Here is a 23,527-nt window from a genome sequence, read left to right as displayed (position 1 = left end):
GACAGAGATAGAGCATGAGCAGGGGATGGGCAGAGAGAGAGGGAGACACAGAATCTGAAACAGGCTCCAGGCTCTGAGCTGTCAGCACAGAGCCCAACGCGGGACTTGAACTCACAGACCATGAGATCATGACCTGAGCCGAAGTCGGACACTCAATTGACTGAGCCACCCAGGCACCCCAGAATTGTGGGGTTTTTAAAATGTTTATTTATTTCTTTTGAGAGAGAGAGAGAGAGAGAGAGAGAGAGGGAATCCCAAGTGGGCTCCATACTGTCAGCACAGAGCCTGACATAGGGCTTGATCTCAGAAACTGTAAGATCATGACCTGAGCCAAAATCAAGAGTCAGATGCTTACCTGACTGAGCCACCCAGGTGTCCCAGTAGAATTGTGGTTTTAACCAAATGTTTATAAGTATTTGCATCAGCAATCAATATTTAAATATTTGGGAAATTTTAACTTGATAGCTACATATGTTTTCAATTTTTTTAGTTTTGAGGTATGTACAAATATTGAAAGGAATAATGATTGTTTAAGGATTAAAGAAATGATAATTATTTGATAAATTCATAAGGTTATTAAGCTGGGTATTAAACAAAGCACAAAAAGAAATGAATCCCAAAGGATTTGCAAATATTAAAGAATAATTTATTCATGGTACTGTGATAGAGCTCATTTAATGTAATGAGTATACATTAAATAATTAATTTATTATTGAGATCTAATGAACATATAACATTGTATTCACCTTAGACCTTATATATATAATGTATATATAAATCATATATATGATATATATAAATGAGATATATATATATAAATGATCACCACAATACATTTAGTTAACACCCATCACCACACATAGTTACAAATGCTTTTTGTGTGTGATGAGAATTTTTAAGATCTACCCTTAGCAACTTTCAAATATGCAATGCAATATAGTCACTATGCTGTACATTGCATTCCAAGAACTTATTTATTTTGTAACTGGAAGTTTGTACCTTTTGACCCCCTTCAACCCATTTCACCCACCCCCTCACCAATCTGTTCTCTGTGTTTATGAGTTTGATTTTTTTGTTTGTTTGTTGTTTTATTTTTCCATTGTTTGTTTGTTTGTTTGTTTGTTTTAGACTCCACATTTAGGTGAGATCATACAGTGTTTATCTTTTTCTGTCTGGCTCATTTCACTTAGCATAATGCCCTCAAGGTCCATCCATATTGTTGCAAATGGCAGGATTTCATTCTCTTTTTCATAACTGAATAACATTCCTGTATATAATTTTTAATTAAAAAGAAAACCTTAAAAATATACATTAAAAACCCCATCTCCATTTGTCCACTCCACTCCCTAACACACCATATACCCCCACAAATACAAAGCAGATGAATGAATCGACACAGTTAATCAGGAACAGAGCTGAGGCATTTTTGTGTTCTGACCCCTGGCTCAGTATTTTCTTCCATGCCTCATGCAATAGTGTGATAGAGGTACATGTAACTGGAAAGATAAAAGGGACTAAGTGATAGAATGCCTTGGCAATCCTGGCCATCTGACACAGGCAGTGGAATATGGTGGGACGTGTACTGGGAAAGATACATGGTTAATTATCTCAGGTCTGCTAGTTACTAGTGGGTTACTGAGGGCAGTCTCCTACTTTCCTTATGCCTCATTTTCTTCACCAATTCAATGCAGAGTTTAGAAATGCAATTTCTAATGTCCCTTCCAAATTCTCTAATTCTATGAAATATTGTGAAGGAGGCTTATTAACTTATGGAATAGAGAGAGCCTTGCTAAACTTTCAGGCCCAGCTCCTCACAAATCTGCCCCGGGATTTACTAACAGGAATACAAGTACACTCAAGATGGTCCAAGAAGGTCCCACAGTCTTCTGTCCTCTTCAGTTTTTCAGAAATTAATTGAAATCTTTGGTATTATCTTGGTGTTCTTCCCATTCTCTTTGTTCTTCTGGGCTAGTCTTTTGCGATCATTTTATTGGGCTTTTGGAAGGCAGGGGAAATACTTGGTTCAGGCAGCCATCTTAACTGGGACCTCATCATTTGATTTTTGAGTAGCATTACCTCACCAAGGTTGGAGGTCCTGCTTCCTCTTCCTGTCAGAGACACTTCCACATGGTAGTTGAGTAACGGCCTGAATAAATGGATAAATCTATGTGTTATTTATTTGAATATAGATAATTATGTTCTTTAAAATACAAAGATTTCACTATCAGTGCTGTTTCAGATATTACCTGACAGTATTTTTTGGTTTTGGTTCTGGTTTAATATTCCCATTTCCCTCCATTTTAAAGCAAGTAAGAGAAGAGAAGGGAAGAGAAGAAGAAGTATCTTGAGTTTTAGAGGCAGTAGTAAAATTGCCATAATTAAGCTTTGGCCTATATCAGTGGTTCTCAAATTTTAGCCTGAATCAGGATCACCTGGAGGGCTTGTTAAAACACAGACTGCTAGACCCCAACTCTAGCATGTCTAGCTCAACATGTCTGGAGTGGAGCCTGAGAACTTTCACTTCTAGCAAGGTACTATGTGGTGTCAATGATGCTAGTCTAGGGACCATACTTTGAGAGGCACAGGACTACATGAAATACAGCACTTGGTGGGGGGGGCGCTTGGGTGGCTCAGTTGGTTAAGCTTCTGACTTCGGCTCAGGTCATGATCTCACTGCTCATAGGTTTGAGTCCGACATCAGGCTCTGTGCTGACAGCTCAGAGCCTGGAGCTTGCTTCAGATTCTGTCTCAGTCTCTCTGCCCCTCCCCTGCTCAAGCTCTGTCTGCCCCTCTCTCTCTTTGTCAAATATAAGTAAAAATATTTTTTAAAAATTAAAAAAACAAATACAGCATTTAGGTATTGGAAGTAGATAAGGGGCACCTGGGTGGCTCAGTCAGTTGAGCATCCAACTCTTGATTTCAGCTCACGTCATGATCCCAGGGTCATGGGATCAAGCCTTGCATTGGACTCCACATTAAGCATGGAGCCTGCTTAGGATTCTTTCTGTCTCTCCCCTGCTTGTGCTCTCTCTCTCTCTAAAATGAAAAAAAAAAGTAGATAAGTAATTTGTTTATTCATTAAATAAATAGTTGAATAATTATTCTGTATTGAGTATTGTTTTAGGTACAGGGTAATAAGCAAAAAAAAAAAAAGTGGTTTCTGTTCTCAATGAAACTTTCTGATGGAATTTTCCAGTTTTTAACTACAGGTGTTTTTTTTTTTCAACGTTTTTTTTTTATTTTTATTTTTGGGACAGAGAGAGACAGAGCATGAACGGGGGAGGGGCAGAGAGAGAGGGAGACACAGAATCGGAAACAGGCTCCAGGCTCTGAGCCATCAGCCCAGAGCCTGACGCGGGGCTCGAACTCACGGGCCACGAGATCGTGACCTGGCTGAAGTCGGACGCTTAACCGACTGCGCCACCCAGGTGCCCCAGGTGTTTTTTTTTTTTTAGTGTTTATTTATTTTTGAGAGAAAGAGACAGAATGTGAGTCGGGGAAGAGCAGAGAGAGAGGGAGACACAGAATCCAAAGCAGGGCCCAGGCTCTGAGCTGTCAGCACAGAGCCTGATGCGGGGCTCAAACCCACGAATCATGAGATCATGACCTGAGCTGAAGTCAGATGCTTAACCTACTGAGCCACCCAGGCGCCCCTAGAGGTTTTGATTAAAGGTCTGCTCAGCACAGAAAGTCTCCTCACGGTGCTATAGCATATCATGTTCATTCCCTTCTTTATTAGTCATTGTGGTTGTCTTACTTGCTTGTTTTTCCTTTCAGTTTTATTGAAACTGAAGCATAATTGATATACAACACTGTATAAATTTAAGATGTATACCATAATGACTTGACATGTGTGTATATTGTGAAATGATTACCAAATAAGTTTAGTAGACATCTATCACCTTCACCAGGGCTCTCTCACTCCTCTTAGGTAGAAAGACCCTTCTCTCTGACAGACCCAAGTTTTGCCTATACCTCTGTTCAGTGTCTCCCTCTTCCCCAGCCCAGCCCTTGACCATTGGTTTCGGCTTTCACTTCTACCATGGCGGTTAAGACTTCCTAACATATAATTTACCCTTCATTCTACACTGTTCTCTATCTCCAGCAGCTTCATTTGTGCCCCCACCATTTGCAGCCCCTACAAGGCAATGGGCCACATGTTACATTTCTTTGCAACTCCAACCCTCAGCTCCTCAAGGAGTTAAGAACACTCTAGGAGATAAATATGAGCTTGTTGATAGATTTGCTTGGAATCTCAACCTCCTTTTTGGAGGAACTGGGGTAGAATCAAAATTGCCACCATCATAACAAGAGTCAGACCACATGGTCAGACGTTGTTTGTGATGGCTGGGGTGGAGTCAAAGGATTGGAGACCAGGGGAAAAAAAAACAGGTGTTTGGCTGAGGATTTTACTCAATTGACAGAAGCCAAGAATAGTTAATTTTCTTTCAGTACAAAATTTGCCTTCTAAACAGAGTTTGTGCCTAAGAAAAAGTAATATGGTCAGAATGAACTGGAGAATAAGTTGTGGAATCAGGTGCCATCTGTGTTTTCTTGACTAGTGGATCTTAATTTTGCTGAAAATTAGTTCTGAGCTGGTAATAATTGAATAAATAGGTCCAAGATCACTTTTTATTACAATTGGATTAACTGGACATTAACTGCCACAATCTGGTCTAAATACGTTAAGATAAAGAGGAAACCTTGTTCATCCTGAAATAGATGCTACATAGAAATAGAAGAAAAGTACTTTAAAGATGAAAGAATCTTTGAGAGAAGTATGAAATAATGGTTATGTGTGAGGCTCTGACCTGGAACCTGGTCTAATCCAGTTTGAATCTTTATTCTCCTCCTACTTTCTGTGTGGTTTTAGGAAAATTTCTTTATCTCTCTGAATCTCAGTTTCTTTATGTGTGCAGAATTAGAGATTAAAAATATCACCTATTAAAGAATTAATGGGAGAAATAAATGACAGTATAATAATGTACATGAAGCTCCTAGTATAATGTCTAGCTTATAGTAATAGCACAATAAATGACAGTTATTATGTAGTCCAATCCTACCATTATACAGATGAAGAAACTGAGGCTCTGAGTAATTGAAGTAATTTATGGACAGAACTAAGACAAGAACTTAGGATTTCAGATTTCCAACCCAACACTCTATTCAGGTAATTTACCATTTATCACTCTCTCTGTAATTTTGATCTTTTGAGTAGGCAATTTGTGAAAATTTGGGCAGTGAACTAAGATGAAATACATTTTTTCCTACTTTCTGTGAAAATTGGGTTTCAAGTTAAATATATATAACCTACCTATGAAAAAGGCTATTTTCAAACTCTTCAATAGTATCATTTAATAAATCAACCATAAACATTATTTGTAAAATACTTATGTCATTCTTTTTTTTTTAATGTTTATTTATTTTTGAGAGAGAGAGTGAGACAGAGCATGAGCAAGGGAAGGCCAGAGAGAGGGAGACACAGAATCTGAAGCAGGATCCAGGCTCTGAGCTGTCACCACAGAGCCCGACGCAGGGCTCAAACCATGAACCGTGAGAACATGACCTGAGCCAAAGTCAGACACCCAACCGACTGAGCCACCCAGGTGCCCCTAGTCATTCTTAACTGTTTAATTGAAAAATCTAATTCTTGGCAGCACTAATTTGAGTGTTGACTAAATTAGTTTGAGTTGTGGTACACACCTACATAGGCTGAGTAAAAACTGATGCCCTCCAGTCACATCAACTATTAATATAGGAAGTCACCAACTCAAGGTGTCCCTAATGGGAACAGTTGTCTCTTGTGAGTAATTTCAATGAGAGCAAAGTCATTATACCCAACACATCTATTTCTTTTTAACTCTTATAATAGTCAAAATGTCCTTCAAGCTCTCAGATAATTAATCCAGCAGCTACATGGCATTTAATATATTCCAGAAGTTGCAGCCATCATTGATCAACCCAAGAGTTTCTTTTCCTTTTCAGCGACAAGAGCACGAAGAAGTTATGGCTTGTTTATTTTGCAGTATAAGCATAGCCAATTTCCATGTAGTTCACCTAGTCCAGATGAAAGCCAGTTGTCCTGGACCTAATAGGTATTCAATACATGGTAGTTGAGTTGAAAGTGTCAAGGATGTGTAGTAATCTATTCATGTGTGGTGTGTTCATAAAAGTGATTAAAATTTGGGGTGCCTGGGTGGCTCAGTCGGTTGGGCGTCTGACTTCAGCTCAGGTCATCATCTAGTGGTTTGTGAGTTCGAGACCCACATGGGGCTCTGTACTGACAGCTCAGAGCCTGGATCCTGCTTCATATTCTGTGTTTCCCCCTCTCTTTGCCCCTCCCATGCTCATTCTCTGTCTCTCTCTGTTTCTCAATAATAAATAAACATTAAATTTTTTTTTAAAAAGTGATTAAAATTTCATTTTAGAGAATGACTCTGCAGAGAGTATGCCCATGAGGAGAAAGAGAAACAACGAGCTTGACAAATTCTTTCAATGACAAGGTAATTCCAGATAAAAGATGCATCAGCCAGAATAATTTGGGTTGCAAGAGACAGCAACCTACTTGAGAAGAAAGGAGAAATGTACTGGCTCATGAACTACAGGAAGATGATATGGGGCTGGATGAACTCAGGGACTGCAGGGCTGTTGACTTTCTCTCCACTCATTCTCAGACCAGATTTTCTGCAAGGCAGAAGATGCATCTGCCATTAGTCATGGGTTCATATCTTTTACGGCCTTGGGAAGAGAAAAAATAGGTCCTTTTTACCCCGTTCCAGTTGAAATAACCCAGGAAGGATTCTGAAAGGCCTGACTTGAGGCACATGTCCACCGTGGACAGTCAGTTGTGGCTTAGGATCTGAGGTACTCATAAAAGGGGATACCTCTCCGGATGCACAAAATTTGTCCACTACTGCTAGTGCTTATTGAATGCTTATTTATGCCAGGCATACAAACTCTCATATTTGCTTCTAAAGTCAGGATCATGAGTATAGGAAGTGTCTGTAGGGACACAGTGAATTGTTCTGAGGGGTACAAGGGAGCTGGCCTGGATGAAGAGAGAGGAAGCCAAATCACCCATGAAAATGACAAGCTGGACCCTCCCAGCAGGGTACCTCCTCCTCTATTCCTGAATCAATAGGAACAAGAGTGAACTCCAAAGGCAATCCCCTTCACCATCACCCCCAGCCCTAACCACACCTTTCTGAAGTGGGGTAGATCCAGGTTTTAAGGGGCCTAGAGTTTACACAAGTCAGGATCCTTCTTTAAGAAAAAGAATACAAAATAATTTACTTCTGCAAATTTTACAACAAAATATGACCACACAAACTCATTTTGAGTGCCCCTTAGCTGTGTCCCAAAATACAAGCTTTACTGGTTTCCTGACAAATCTGCCTCTGGTAACATTTATCACAACAAACCGCATTTGGAGCCAGGATTCAAATGACATCTAGGATCTTGAACACCCATCCTTTTTTTAGAACATCAACCAGTAGGACCCCTCCCCACTGGCACTTGTTTCTTGAGAACTTCTACAATTCAGGCTCTTTACTAATTTAGAATGTCCTTCTACCTCAATTAACTCAAATCCTGGAAATGCACCATTTTTATAATTATCAGAAACTGACTCCCACCCATCCCATACATGCATGATTTTTCTTTCTTTAGCAAAATATGGTCACTAAGGAGACATAGGCTTGAGAACACCAATTATTCCAAGGCAAACACTTTGGCCTCAGTGTCACAGGCTTGAACCTGACATTCCCAGCCACAGCACTGCTGAAACTGATAGTCTAGTCATGTAGGGGATTTTCCTGACTCTGTGTCTGTCTCCCCATGGCTGTTTATTTGTATTGCTGTCTGCTTTGGTTTGGGACACTGACCTTATAAGCTGCTTCCTCAGACCAAGCCTGTAGCCAGAGAACTAGAAGTTTCCCTCTGTGCTCCTCACAGCCAACTGGAAGGAACTGGCTATTAATTCACGCTGTGTAACTGAAGAGGGAGAGGGGGTTGGGGGGTAAGGGAGGGGTATGTGGAGAGAGAGAGTGAGGTTGAGAGAGGGGAGTCTTTTAAAATCCACACCAAGCCAGCTGTGGCTCTCTGGATAGCTGAGTCATAGACGACCAGGCAGTTCAGTTGGAAGGCACACTGTACATGCTAACTCTCAGGTTCCGGCTAGGGCGGGGGATAGTTAAATAAAAAGGGATGGGAGATAAAAAGAAAGAAAGAATGAGAGGAAGAAAGAAAGAAAGAAAGAAAGCCACAATTTAATTTCAGATAGCATTTCATTCTGAGACTTGCTGTGATCAGAGGTGAAGGACAAGAAGCTGGTTCCCCTACAAATGAGACTCCATCCTCATGTGGTTAGTCAAGAATCAATTAGAGAAATCGGACTATTGCTATTTTGATTTTTAATACAAAAATTACAATAATTGCTAGAAAATGCTGGCTGCTGACTTTTTACTGGAACTGGCTAAAGGTTGTCTTGAAATGTCGGCCACTGAGTCACAGTTCATAATCAGCTGTGTCATGGCCAGATTGGGCAGTCTCATGACATATAAGAAGGTTATTATTACAGAAATAATTGGAGTAATGGTTATAGGTCCAAAATTTGTCTGGCATAAAAAAAAATCTCCAAAGGATGGCAAAGGAGGGTTGAAAAGAATCTAAGGAACAAAGATATCTAAGGAACATAGTAGACTACCACTGTCTTGGGCAGGGAATTGATTCCAGGGAGCATTTCCTGGGTAGTTGAGTAACATGTGCCCACTTGCAGTGGGATCTACTCATGGGAGTCATCACTGGTTCATTGTATTGGTGGTACCAGAGCAATTTTCATGGACTTTATCAACTGCCTGCTGTCACCTCTTAGTTTTGTGGCTAGTGAGAGTCCTCTATGTCAATCCTGTCTACCTAAAGTTCTAAGTGATTCTCAGACCTGTTCTTTCCACATCCTGAGCATAGATTCTCAGAGTATAGTGTGTTTCAGAAGGAAACCAGAGGGTCATGCTGATAAGATTTCCCACAAATCCCCACCAAGACTCAGCTAGGCCTAAGGTTAGTCAGTGATCCCTTTATTCATCTCTTCCCACAAGGTGTTTCTCCTCTCCTAGACATAGACTAGACAGATAAAAGGAGTGTGTGTGTGTGTGTGTGTGTGTGTGTGTGCGTGCGAGCATTCTGAGGAGATAGGCACCATGGCCTCCTCTCTGTGGGTGACCTGGGCATCCTCTTACCTGAGGCCTTTGCTGCCATGTCTCCTCCTTCTCCCTAACTCCAGGTCACATTTTGCTCTAGTTTTGCTATAAGTTAGTGGTTTTCCACCCAATGTAAACTAGAATCATCTGGGGGACTTTAAAAAGTACAGGTATCAGGGCCCCATCCTACCTCCAAATTCTAGATTTAGATCATCCAGTGTGGCCCCACAAGGGTCATCAGTATTATTTTTAAAGCTCCTCACATAATCCTGATGTGAAATCCCTGGCCAACTCTCAATTGCTTTCTTACTGAGGCTACAGCAGCATTTCAGTGTCTGCCATGTAAAGGCCCTATAACATTTAGCAGAAGCTTTTACACAGTACATGGAAAATCTTGGTTAATAATCACTTCTGGCTAGCATAATTAAATTCATTTTGGTTTTGTCTGCTTCCAAGGAGAAGGCAGAAAGCCTAAGCTGTGATCCAGACTCTGCCTGTACAACTTTGGGCAAGTAACTTATCCTCTTTGGAGCAGTATTTCTTCTCTAACAAAATGGATTTCTTAAATTAGATACTCTTTAAGATTTCTTTCAGTTCTAGCCTAAAAGGATTATAAAATCCAATGGACTTTTGTTCAGTACTGTCGTTAAATCAGGCTATGATTTATCAGTTGTGAGTCCGAGGGTGGCTCACTCATCTTCTCCAAGCTCCTCAGTTCCACATGTGCAAAATTAGATGGGAAGACCGGGCTCAGATTTCCAAATCTGCTCTGCAGAAATTCCTAGCCCAAGAAATGCAAAAAAGATTCCCAGTGAAAGGAATCTGACAAATCTTTAAGTAGCAAACCTAGGTTGACTCCCTATAACTCAAAACTTTCCACTCATTTGATCATGAAGTCTACTCTTTTCTTTTCTTTTCTTTCTTTTCTTTCCTTTCCTTTTCTCTTTTCTTTTCTTTTCCTTTCTCTTCTCTTCTCTTCTTTTCTCTTGTTCTCTTTTCTTTTCTTTTCTTTTTTAATGTTTATTTATTTTTGAGAGGGAGAGAGCACAAGTGGGGCAGCGGCAGAGAGAAAGGGACAGAAGATCCAAGGCAGGCTCCATTCTGATAGCAGTGAGCCCAATGTGGGGCTTGAACTTCTCAACTGTGAGACCATGACCTGAGCTGAAGTAGGATGCTCAACCGACTGAGCCACCCAGGTGCCCCAGAAGGCTACTGTTTTCTTGAAAATCCTATTGACATACCTAGAACTAACTGTAATACCTGATGATCAGACCTCTCCCCACACTTTTTTTTTTTTTTTTTTTAGAGAGAGAAAGAGAGAAAGCTGGAGCAGGGGAGCAGGGCAGAGGGAGAGAATCTTAAGCAGGCTCCTCCACTTTTTAAGTTCTACTGCTTTGTGGTCAAGGCTACAAGTTTGTTACATAAAAGTGTGAATAATTTACTTGTTCCTTTGACATAAAATAGAGGATTATTGGTTCACTGTTCCACCCCAGCCTTTGGCCACTCAGTAGGCAAGGACACAATCTGAAACTAGCATCTTTTCGGGCTTGCCTTCTTTTGAGAAGACCATTTTTTAAAAATGAGATGTAATGTCAGAAGTCATTCTGGTTCAAGTATAAAATGGACCCTGACTCTCTTCACTGTAACCTGTATGAAACAGGTTGCATACAGAACAAGTAAATAAAAGTTGCTCGCTAACACAGTTTCTTTAGTTTGATGAAATAAGACCAATTTCATATAATCAGGAAGTTCAGAATCAGAGAAATCATCTATAGAGACAATGTAAAGTGTCAAAAACAGTTCTACAGTTAGAATTTTTGGCTGGCCAGGTAACTTGGGCTCCTCACTTCATTCTTTTGTGTGTTGGCTTTCTCATCTGTAAGATGGAGGTAAGAATTGCCCCTAATACAAGTGCCTTTAATTATAGAAACAAGTGACTTAATATGTATAAAGCACCTAGAACAATGTTGGCACACGATAAGCACTTAATAAATCTTTATTATTTTCTGGACCATGAATCACCACTTTGTGGTCAATGTTAAATACATGTTGTAGACCTATTTTATCTGACCCACAAAATGAGTATACTTTTAACATTTGAATGCCTTTAGTAGGGCTTATACTTTATAGCTGACCTCAGGGCCCATCTCTCCTTATAGTCATATCTGACCACGGTAGTCATGTGTGAGTCTAGAATGCAGACTTAGTAAAGCAGAAACTGTCAGAATCATGTTTGAATGCCAACTCATCAGGGCCTAACTGGTAGATGGGGCTTTCTTAGCATTTGTTGAATGAAAAAATGAGTGTATACACACACACACACACACACACACCCCAAATCCTTTCTAGAATATCCTTTACAAGGGGTTGTTTTAGCCTCTGCAACAATATCTCCATGGTAGGGCATTAAGTATCTCTCATTCTGTATTTGGGCATTTCTGCTTATTGGGAGTTTATTTGTAATTCTCGTTCAATATCTGATATTTTGAAGCTAAAGGGGACCCTGGAGAGAATCTGGTCCAATTCTCTTATTTGACAGTTGTTGGGAGGCCCAGTGACTCTCAGAAAGTCATTGCCCATTGTCGTGATACCAACCTATGAGTGGGTATACACTTCCCTCATGAATCAGCACTCAGTTTTGTAGTGTGATTTGAGTCTCTAATGCCTTGAAATACCAGTTTCTCAGGCAGTCAGCAACCATACTTTGATTCCTGAAGAACTTTCCAAATCTATTAGACAATCTTCTCTTGAAATGTAATCATGAGTTCCTTCCTTTATCAACCAATGCCTAAGTTACTAATTAATCATTTGGTAAGGATGAAGATGAATAAGAAGAATGAAACACAGGATAGGCCCTGAGGGTAGAGACACATGTATCGAGGAGAAGGATCTAGGTTGGAGAATAGAGAAGAAGGGCATTGGAGCCAAGCCCCATCTACTTCACAAGAAGGCCAGACACAGCCCAGATCCACATGCGGCCTGATCAGGATATTGCTCAACGTTCCCTGGGGAGGGGATGGGAGTGGGGGACAGACAGTGGCTAATTTAATATAATCAACATGCAATAGGGCTCTTCACCATTAAAGGGAAAATTTAAAAAGAAGAAAAAAAGAATCTATTAGTATACTTTCTAAAATCTCAATTCTAGCTGGAAATGGTTTCAGGGAAAGTGAGATGATGCAAGTCTAGTGCAGCTGAAATCGCCCTCATTCCTTGGCTCCCCATCAAACATTAGAAATCTTTCATCAGGGATTGCATCTCTGTCTCTTTTTCTCTTCCCCTTTCTCTCTGGAGTAGTGACTCTTAAACCCTTTTGATCATGGTCCTCTTGAGGCCCTGGTAAAAATTATAAATGCTCTCCCAGAAAAAAATGAACAAACATGAAGAAGTTTGCGCACGACCTCAGGCAATATCCCCACCCCCTAAAACCAGTACTCATAGACTCAAACTAGGAATTTTTGCTCTTTAATGTCTGAGGGATGTGCTGGGATCTTTTATCTCCTGCCCCATATATTACCTGAAGCACTCCTGGGGATCAGGAGAAGGCAGATGTGTCCTGAGAACCTTGCTGTAATAGAAATACACTCAACCAATCTGCTGACGCTTCCAGTATGAATTAAGGGTCTTTATCTTTATGCTCATGCTACCTTATGTCTAATTCTATGCTAGTGGTGACCACGCTGTATTATAACTATCTGTTTACTTGTGTAAACAGAACTCTGCAGAACTCTGTGAGTTCTGCAAGGTCAGACTTTGACTCATGTCTTCATGGTTGTATCCTCAGGTACATTAGGATACAGCAGATAGGTACATAGGATCTTGGTCCATTTTTGTGGAATGGAGCGAAGGAGAGAGAGTGAGAGGGAGGGAGGAAGGGAAGAGGAAAGAAAGGAAGATATCCGTGGGATTTTCTAGAACTTTTCAAAACTTCCAATTCAATAATGGGGAACTAGGTGAGAAAGATAACCTGGATTTACATCACAGGTAGTCCTCTTGATGTTAGTATGGTCAACCATCAGAGTACTAGAAGGATAGACCTTGAGCTATGTTTGTTTCGACAGTATTCATGTCCTTGGAGAAGTAGTCGTGATGGCCTATTTAAACCTGTTAAAAGAAAGAAAAATAGCTGGAATAGTTGAAAACCTTTGGAATAGGATAAAAGCTTTTGAAGAGTTCAGAGCATTTGGCTAATGGAGATTTCAGCAGCCACCTTGCCTTCTCCTTCTCCCATCTGATTCTGCCTGGGTAGAGACAGTGTGAGAAGAGAACCCACTAGGGGAGGAAGGCATGGCTGGTGTGTGGTAGAATTATTCTCAGTCATAATAGGAGTTGGTAGATCGGTGTCCAGGCTTTACTCGCTCATCTCCATTAGCTTCTTTAGCATAAATCTGTTGATTTTATTCTCTCAGCATCCATTCATACCTACACTGGTAATAATATAATAGTTTTTCCTTTGGGGAGTGACTACACTCAAACCTCTAAATCTTAGATCTAGATGGTGATGGTTGACCGATCCCTTTATCTCTAGAGATAACAGGTGGACCAGATCTGGTTAATTAGTGTATTGCAGCTTTCAATCATAACAATCCACTTTTAGGAGCCATAAGACCTAAGCCTAGCCAATGAGTCAATTATGTGGTGTTTGTAGAAATTATTAAAAAGAGAAGCTCTCTTTCCATTTGACTGGAAGCCAGGAGGATATAAGCCTGGATCTTCTGGGGGCCATGAATGGAGAAGACAGGTATGTGCATAGAGACAAGACAGAGCAGAGTAGGACAGAGATGGAGAGCAACTGGGTCCTGGAGGCTATTTGAACCCTGGTATCCATCTCTTCTGAAGTTTTCCAGACCCTCTTTTCTTTGGTGAATGTTGGAGCATAAGCCAGTTTAAGATGAGTTTCTGTTCCTTTATTTTTTAATTTTTTTAATGTTTATTTTTGAGAGAGAGAGAAAGAGAGAGACAAAATACAAGCGGGGGAGGGGCAGAGGGAGACAGAGAATATGAAGACAGAGGGGGAGACACAGAATCCGAAGCAGGCTCCAGGCTCTGCGCTGTCAGCACAGAGCCCAACACAGGGTTTGAACCCATGAACGGTGAGATCATGACCTGAGTTGAGGTTGGACGCTTAACCAACTGAGCCATCCAGGCATCCCAGTTGGGGGTTTCTGTTTTTATGAATAAAGGAGTCTTATCTGCTATTTCTCTTTTCTGGTCTTTCATGTTTTGGTAAGAACCTACCATTGTGGCTCTGACTTTTATAGATTTCTTCCTCCCTCTCCCTATCTTATTATGTTAATGTTATTTCCTTGGTATCTTTAATAAAGCCATTTTCATTATGGAACATGGATGGGAAGGAAGCGTTCAGAGAGTGAGGTCTCCTGTTAGACCATTGACTGGGAAACTGTCCCTGGGGTTTGAGGTGTTCAGGAGTCCAGAGAACCCCATGGAAGGCAGGAAAGTGCAGTTTTCTGTCCAAATATATTATTATGCAGAACTTCGGCTGAGGAGTTTAGTGCCTTTGTTAGCCCATACTGAGCATACTGCCAATCTGGTATCCAGCATAAGATATGCCACTGATTACAAACTTGAAAAATAGAAAAGACCAGAGTGTACTCGGGAAGAAAGGAAGAATGGTAGAAACATTTAGCAATTTTTCAGGGCAAAAATACTAGAATGCCAAAACAGCTCTTAGAACATACATACATACATGCAATGTGAGTTATTAAATAAATTAAATTTAGCATATTATGCTTTAAAAAGCACAGCATGTACAATATATTTTAGGACTATTTTTAATCTACTCCAACACTGCAATATTTTCTAAAGATTTGGCATGGAAAATAATAAGGTTTGATTATCTGGAAAATTTGCTTGTATGCAATATCTCTTTCTCTGATGATGCCTGATAAAGTGAATATTACTATATTAGGCATTATCCTGCCAAAACATGAATCACTTAAAAGGTCCTTTTGTAAGTCTATCATAAGGATCCTATGATTGTATTTCTTACATTTTGAAAGTAAAAGTCTTATCTAAAATTCTATCTCAGGGGCAGAAAAGGAGAGACCCAAAACCAATAGTTTTGGGGCCAAATGCTAATGATCAGCAGGCAAGATGATAGTGAGATATCTAGTACTGGTGAGCCAAACCTATGTCTTTTCACTCTCAAACAACCCCTTTGCCATATAGGTCTTATGAAGCAGTGCCCCCAAACCCCAAACCCCAGAGGAAAGTGGGCCTCTGAAGTGTCGAGAGAGAACCAGACATCCTACTACATCCTCTCACATAGAGGACCATTAGCCTATTTTAGAATAAAGAAATTAAGAAGCCCACACATCTAGTCAGAGGACAAGCCCAGCAGCAACTCAGAAATTCCTGGCTTGGACGGATAAACTCTCTGAATCTCATCAATTCCTACTGACAACCAAATGGTGACAGATTGAGGCCTTTACATTTGAAGGCAGACGACATGTCAACCAGCACCACCTAGTGGAACAGAAGGATTAATCAATTCACAACATCTCTTCACTCTTGCAGGGTTGTTTACTCATACAACCATCGACTTGTGAGTGTTGATTCTGCATCATGCTCCTTGCGGGAAAAGTCAGAAAATTACAAGGAATAGAAATGGAGGTGCCAAGAGCTGAAAATATTCTGGCCTTTGGAATGCTCCAGAAATGTAGGGACAGAGAACTGCAATGGCTTAACATCATCAACCATCACTGGGGTTTAAATTAATAAAAAATAGGAAGCATGTATTACTTCTAAAAATACTTTATAAAAAGTAGGAAAGCATTACTTTAAAAAGTAAGAGCCATATTTAAAATGCAATCTCATGGCCAAAAAAAAAAAAAAAAAGGAGAAAAGGTACAGATATTTAGAGGAACACACTGGGTTTGGCTCTGCCCATTCATCTCCAACCAGTGGTCATTTGTATTCACTCAGTAGAAGGGAAGCCATGAGAATTCGTTGGTGAACAAGTGATAAAAGTACACAGAAGATAATCTCGAAGTTTCCTGTTGAAAATGGTACTCTAACCCTCAACACAGAACCAGAAAAACTGTGATTCTTGACTATTGCTCTTTTAATTGTGGTTGGCAAATTGGGAAAAAGTTATAATTGGATAAATTGCAACACCCCCCCCCACCACCACCACCTTGTCCCAGATACCATTAGAATGGCCTGATTGAAGCCTGGTTTTGAACTCTCAAGTATACATGTATAATTAGGACTCTTGAATACAAATATGCAAAAACTCCAACTGGAACTAGCTTAGTCCAGGGAAAAGGAGTTTATTGGAAGGTTTCTGTGGATATTTTATTTAATCAAAGAAATAGTTGAATAGAATTAACAGTGAATTCTATCTCACTGTGGAAATGAGAGCAGTGCCTTTGGATCTCAGGAACAGTGGGAACCAGGGGCTGGAATGCTACCTGGGCTTTCTTGCCTCATCCTTGCCTTTGGCCTCTTTCTGGGTCAAGTTCACTTTTTCTCATAGCAAACCAGTTTTTCCTTTATGATGGGAAACATGACCACTGAACATTCAAATCTCTTTTCTTACAGCTTTTGCCACCTGAGAGAGGTTGGCCCCCTTTCCTCAACTCTGATTTTAAAATTCCATGGAGGGACTGATGCCTATAGTTGCTGTGCTGATAGTGCTGCAGATACCCTTACAAATTATGAAATAATGGTATTTTGGAATCACCAATACAATCTTCCCTGAGATCTTACACCAGCCAATTCCTCACATTAGAAATCCTTCATTTTGGGACTATCTCTTCAACACCTTCTATGGATTTTTGACCATCCAGAATTCAACAGGGATGGGTCACTTACCAGGAGAAACCAAATTGCCTACATGGAACACAGATCAGCTGCTGAAGTCCAATCCACACCCATATTCATATAAGAGAGCAAGACAGTTCTAAACATAAGAACATTAATTCAGAACTGAAGAGAATTATAATGTCACATGTTCATTGGGCTAAGGAGGAAGAAAGTGTTTTTACCTGGGCTTTTTCCCATGAGGAGAAAATGAGAGGAAGTGATTTATACCCCTGCCTGGGCTCCTTGAGTGGTGAGACAGGAATATCTCTGGAGGGAGATTGCAAGGGTAGGATTTGAGAACAGAAAATTTGGGCTTTCCTGTGTTGGTATGTCCATTCATTGGTCATGTTTCAAAGTTTTAAAATCATAGCCCACACACAGCACAGCCCTCATGTGAGCTTTTATTCCCCTTGCCTAGAAAGTTGAAACCCTCTTCCCCTTACACTGTAAGTCTACTTTTGCAACCAAATCAATTCAACTTGGGTTAAATAGTTCTCAAAAGTGACAAATGAAAACAATGGATTGAAACTTCAAATGGCTGAATTAGTGTGTTCTTGTCCTAACTTTCAGCTAGTAGGGTACCTGACCCTACAAACCAATCTAATATAAGATAGCATTCTAAATTGTGACTACAACTTGTCAGAGCATAAAGGACTCTGGGGTAGTATCAATTTTCCCCTCTTTATCCTATTGACATAGGATTTCTCAGTCAATAATTGCAGTGAACCTAGAAGAAGAGGTGATGCTGAGAGCAGAGGAGATCAATTAAGGAATGTTACATAAGAGCCCAAAATATGAGTATCTAATTTCCCAGTCATTGTGAATAGTTATTTTATTCAAAAAGTAATAAACTATGATATTTAAATGGAAGCTCATGCAAGAATTGAGAAGCTATTAATACAAAGATAAAGAGATTGCATCTTTGGTAGAAAAGATAATACCAGTAAGCCAACAGAATGATGAAATTAACTAAAGGAAAATGGAGAGGATTATCAGCAAAAGGGATCTTTGAGGGGGAAATGGGGCAGGTTGAATTACAGACATTTGATGAAGCCAGTAAGCCATTCAAATGAAGTTCTGACTTGAGGGGGATTGTGGTAAAGGTAGATGAAATGAAGAGGTGGAATTCAACTATGGATTCAAGTATGGGCTGAACCACTGAATAGGACAATATTTGTAATGGTTACAATTACGTGTTTCACTGCAAGTCTTTATTTTCTAATATAAAATAATTGCTTTCTGATACTGAAGCGAAGAATTTTCAATTCATTGATTGGTGCTAAATTATATTTCTGGGTCAAGCATAAAAAATAAGCTACCACCAAATAACCTAAAGTCCACTCTTTGAAGATATAAATTCATAAAGCCTATCACACTATTAAAGATGTTGTAACTAGCCCTTTGGGGGCAATAGACCTTCACATTCTGACATAGAATACCCAGAAACTCCACTATATTTTCTCTTCATCAGACTTTGGTGCATAGCTGGTGTGGAAAATATTTCATTTTTGAATAACTTTTCATGTGTTCCATGCAAGAATCTTGAGGAAAATACTCAGCGAGAGGAGCTAGATGGCAATTATAAAGCAGAGCACACAAGAGACCCATTCTTTCATTCAAATTGTAAGACAACTTGATGGACCATTTCTAACTGGCCAGAAGCCTTAATTTACTAAAACTACTGCTCTATGTCTATTTGTATAAGAAAGAATCAGACAGTGTGGCAACAGCTTTATTATAAATAACTCCAACCCTAAGTGCCGTATAATGGACAACAGGGGGTCACACACACATATTCAGCCCAATCTACTTCAGCAACAGAACTAAGTGGTTAGAAGTCATTTAACTGGAGTCATTCATTCATCCCATAGTATTGTTTGAGTACTTACTATATTTCAGACAGTGTTCTAGGCCCTGGAGTAACAATTCTGGATGTCACAAAGCCCCTTCTCTCATGAAGCTTACACTGAAGGGAGACAAAGAATAAACAAGTCAATATGTAGCATATCAATTAGTGACATGTGCTGTGAAGGAAAAAGCAAAGCAGTGAAAGGGTGGAAAAATGGAGGGAAAACTTGGAGAGATTTTTTTTTTTAATCAAGTGTGGTCATAGGAAGTCTCTCTGATTAAGTGACATTTTAACAGAGATCTGGTTAAGACTATGGCATGATCAGATAAAACATTGCTTTTAGTTGCCATATTCTGCTAAGCCAAGGAAGAAGATGGGTGCATTTCAAAAGCTGCTTCAACAAGATTTTTAAAGAAAACACTAACCCTCAGCTAATTAAAATAGCCAATTAGCCAGAATTCCTCCCAACCTTCTTTCCTGGGCATTGCAGTTATAGGAAAGCAGCAATACATACATTTGCATCTTTAATGATATATCCAGACACCACATGCTATAGTGGAAAAAGGATGATTTTCAAAGTACTTGAAGAGAAGGGGCTATGTGATTGGTGGGCGCTGCTCAGAATTCCAAGTCCATCTCTTTGTGGTCTTGAGTCAGTTGGTTAACCTACTTTTACGATGGAAAAAAGATCACACCTACCTTTTGGACTGGCCGTAAGGATTAAATCAGATGACATATGTAAGATCTGGGCACCTAGGAAGCACCTAAGAACAGGTTAAAACATGTTAGCTGTATTCCCCTGAAATCCGTAGAGAATTACTAACCCATGAAAAGTGTCACAGAGCAATGTAATAAACATAAAATTTTATTTTATTTCCCAGAAACAGAATTGTAAATTTCAGGATGTCCAGGAAACCAGTGCCTAAACTGCACTTAAGATTTATTGAAATGATTACACTACTCCACTGTTGGTGTCAGTCTTCCATCTGGACTCTCTGTTTAAAATATTTTATTCCAGCTAAATATCAGGTCAACAGACAATACTGAGAATGAGTACCATGTCTGGAATTTGATGCTGAGCCCTAACATTAAAACAGCTAGTCAAGCATGCGAGGCAATACACTTGGATGCAACTTCTCATGGTCTGCAAGATTTTCCCTTGGTCTAGTGGGGGTGGGTCTGGGATGAGTGTCCATGAATTCCCATGCAACATTCATTACAATGGTTTTAGAAACCCAGTACATACTTCATTGAATTTCCCTAAAATAGAATGGATAAGACCTGCTCAGTTCTATTTTAAACTCATTTGTGTATTATTCTTCCCTTTATTGCACATTTACAGCATTAGGATTAGAAAAAAAAATCCTGCATCCTGTTTAGTACTTAGTGCTCTGTGTGGTGGTTTCTTTATAATATATGAATGAGCTATTTTCTTATTTCTGTTTGTTATTTGAGGAGGCTAGTGGCATGAGAGCTCCAGGGTGCTCATTATTCTGTTTTTTCCAAAATCATTTTTAACTTTTCCATGGACAAATCTAGCAAAGGGAGATTAAACCACTTTTGAACATCACCATGCTATCCTTATGCCAAAGCCTTTCTTCAGAGGTTCATACCATTTTTACAGATGTGATGTCAGACTTTCTCAAAATGGAAAGGTAATATCTTGCTTCATTTTAAACCTACTTTTAATATGGGTGCAAACTCTACTTGAGATTATGTGCATACCTGGAATGAACCCCACTGACTTGACATCTGAGAATTTTCTCTAAGCCTTCGAGGGGATTCAGTCAACTCATGGAAGAACCTAATATTTGTCCACTGTTTCAGAGGCCCTTGTATGCTTACTAGCCCTGCCATAAGTGGACTTGACAGTTTTGATTTCCAGTACCAAGTGTGAAGTCAATGGAAATCTTTGAACCTGGTTAGATGGACATTTTGATAGTGATAATAATTAAATCTATATGAAGAAGTCTTTTGCTGAAATTAGTGTCACTTTCAAATAATAATTTGTACCTCATTATTAAAGTTTACACAACACTTTCAAGCATATTAGCTTCTATAATCATTGCAAGTCATTGTGGAGGAAATTACTGTGTTCACTTTACAGATGAGAAAAACCAAAGCTTAAGAAGTTAAGCAGTTTGCCCAAGATTATGCAGTTAGTAAATGGCCATTGGACTGAGCTCCTCTTTCCCCCTAGGTCATCCAGTTCCTATGCCCTATAGATATACTTATTCTTAGTGCATTACATAAGCTACCAACATTTTTAATGCCATTTTACCTTATCATTAGATTCCTGACTTTCAGGTAGCTGATAGGTCATGGATACTCCAAAAATCTCTACTGTCTGTGGGAAGCAGATTTGCAGATAATAAAAAATACAGTGGAACATATGTAGTTCTAGGGTTTAATGACAAAAGAAGACTTTCAATTATCTCTTTCATTCCTTGTAAGATTTACCTCAAACCCTTTCTACTCTTCAAAACCCACCCTGCTCATCCGAAATCATAGTGGGATCCTTCAGCATTTACCATCTAGACTTAGTCTACTTCTATCTACCTACTATCTGGATCCCTTAACATTTACTATTTAGATCACTCATTTGGTATTTCATGATGAATGCCTTGTGTACATCATGTGTTATTGACTTGTATTATTATTATTATTATTATTATTGGTGTTGTTGTTGTTATTGTCCTGAATTGCCTCTCAACTAGAGGCTAAGCTTATAGAAAGAAAGCAAGAGTCATAACTTAAACTTTTTTCAATTCCTTAGATTTAAGGTTGCCTATTAAAATATTAATAAAAATTGAACCAGAAAAAATACGTTGTTATAACTATAATTGGTTAACATAACTGATTTTGTTGGGTAGTCATGTGATCCAGAAATGTCATCGAGATTTAAGTAGATTCATTTTGGAAAAGATTTTGTTTCCTTTTGAGATGGCCAGGGAGAAGAGAACTTGCTGGCTCATCCCTTCTCTTTTCTCTTGAACTGAACATGGACATATGGCCTTGTCCTGTAACAGCCATCATGTGACATGAGGCACTAAGCATGAGACTGAAAAGACATGAGGCAAAAATGGTAGGGCAGAAAAATCAAAAGAAAAATCCCGTGTCTTTGATGACACCAATGAGCAGTCACACCACTACCAGCGCTCACTCCCTCTAGTCTTATTAATGAGACGCTACATGTTTACACTGTTTATGTCATTTATAACTCCGACTGATGTATTCAAAGTTTCATACTGCAGTTGAACCACACATCCTTCCTTGAACTTCCTAATTGGCAAAACAACAACAACAAAAGAGATACTTAAACAGTTATTATTTGTCATTATCCTTAAGGAGAAAAACATTAGTTACTCAAGGGAAGCATAACTTTTCATGAAACTTAGTTCTTCAAAAAAAAAATGGCTTCAGGAAGGGTGCCAAAGAAAGACATTGAATTATGTAGAAAATACATGCAAATCATATCTCCACATTAAATGCAAAATTAAATTTCATGTGGTTGTTTCCTGTAGCACTTTTTAATGTATATCAAGGACATAATACCAAACGCTCATTCAGTGAAAACATACAAGAGATATAGGATTTTGCCATTTGTGACAACATGGATGTATCTAGACAGTATTACACTAAGTGAAATAAGTCAGAGATGGGGCGCCTGGGTCGCTCAGTCGGTTCAGCGTCCGACTTCGGCTCAGGTCATGATCTCAGGGTCCGTGGGTTCGAGCCCCTCATCGGGCTCTGTGCTGACAGCTCAGAGCCTGAAGCCTGCTTCAGGTTCTGTGTCTCCCTCTCTCTCTGACCCTCCCCCATTCATGCTCTGTCTCTGTCTCAAAAATAAATAAACATTAAAAAAATGTTTTTTAAATAAAAAGAAATGTCAGAGAAAGACAAACACCATATGAGTTCACTTATATGAGGAATCTAAAAAACAAAACAAATAATAAACACACAAAAAGCAGAATCAGATCTATAAATACAGAGAACAAACTGATGGTTGCCAGAGGGGCAGGGGGGTGAAGGGATGAGCAAGATGGGTGAAGGGGACTGGGAGATACACACTTCCAGTTATGGAAATGAATAAGTCATGTGACTAAAAAGCCCAGGATAGAGAATATAGTCAATGGTATTATAATAGTGATGAATGGTGACAGATGGGTAGCCATACCCAAGGTGAGCATAGCATAATGTAAAAACTTGAATCACTATGTTGTACACCCAAAAACTAATGTAACATTGTATATAAACTATATTCAAAAAGCAAACAAAAAACAAACCTAAATAACAAGGGAAAAAAGAGAGAGAGAAACATATAGGGCTTTATGGCCTTTAATAGTTTTTTTGTTGGCCTTTGAAATCATATAAACAATAAATAATATTTTTATTTCCTCATCTAATGAATTTTAATCCATCTAGATTGTCATATAATACAATGGAGGACAAAACATTGTTCCCTATTTGATAATTTGAAGCTTCATAAGACAAACTACTCTACTATGGAAACTTCCCAAAATACTGCTATGGAGGAAAGAGGTTTTAGGATCTAATCTGCTTCCCGAGTCTTCTTTGATTTCATTACTTAAATCATTGCTTAACTGTCTTTTTCCTGGTTAGGTGAAGTCTGAATTTCATTTAATTGGGTCTT

At 39.3% G+C, this 23,527-nt stretch overlaps 1 long non-coding RNA gene across 1 annotated transcript; it reads right to left on the bottom strand.

Moving 5' to 3' along the window:
• Nucleotides 1–829: 829 nt before the first annotated feature.
• LOC113600158 (uncharacterized) lies at nucleotides 830–22,707 on the bottom strand. Its single transcript, XR_003421111.2, has 3 exons — nucleotides 19,573–22,707; nucleotides 18,914–18,990; nucleotides 830–2,146 (listed from the first exon to the last, which is right to left on the bottom strand). It is a non-coding gene; the product is annotated as an uncharacterized LOC113600158 (long non-coding RNA).
• Between the last annotated feature and the right edge of the window lie 820 nt (nucleotides 22,708–23,527).

This window comes from Acinonyx jubatus, chromosome D2, assembly GCF_027475565.1.
Source record: "Acinonyx jubatus isolate Ajub_Pintada_27869175 chromosome D2, VMU_Ajub_asm_v1.0, whole genome shotgun sequence".
Classification (NCBI taxonomy): Eukaryota; Metazoa; Chordata; class Mammalia; order Carnivora; family Felidae; genus Acinonyx; species Acinonyx jubatus.
Note: the sequence above shows the minus strand (reverse complement) of the source record. Positions and strands in the feature narration are given on the sequence as shown.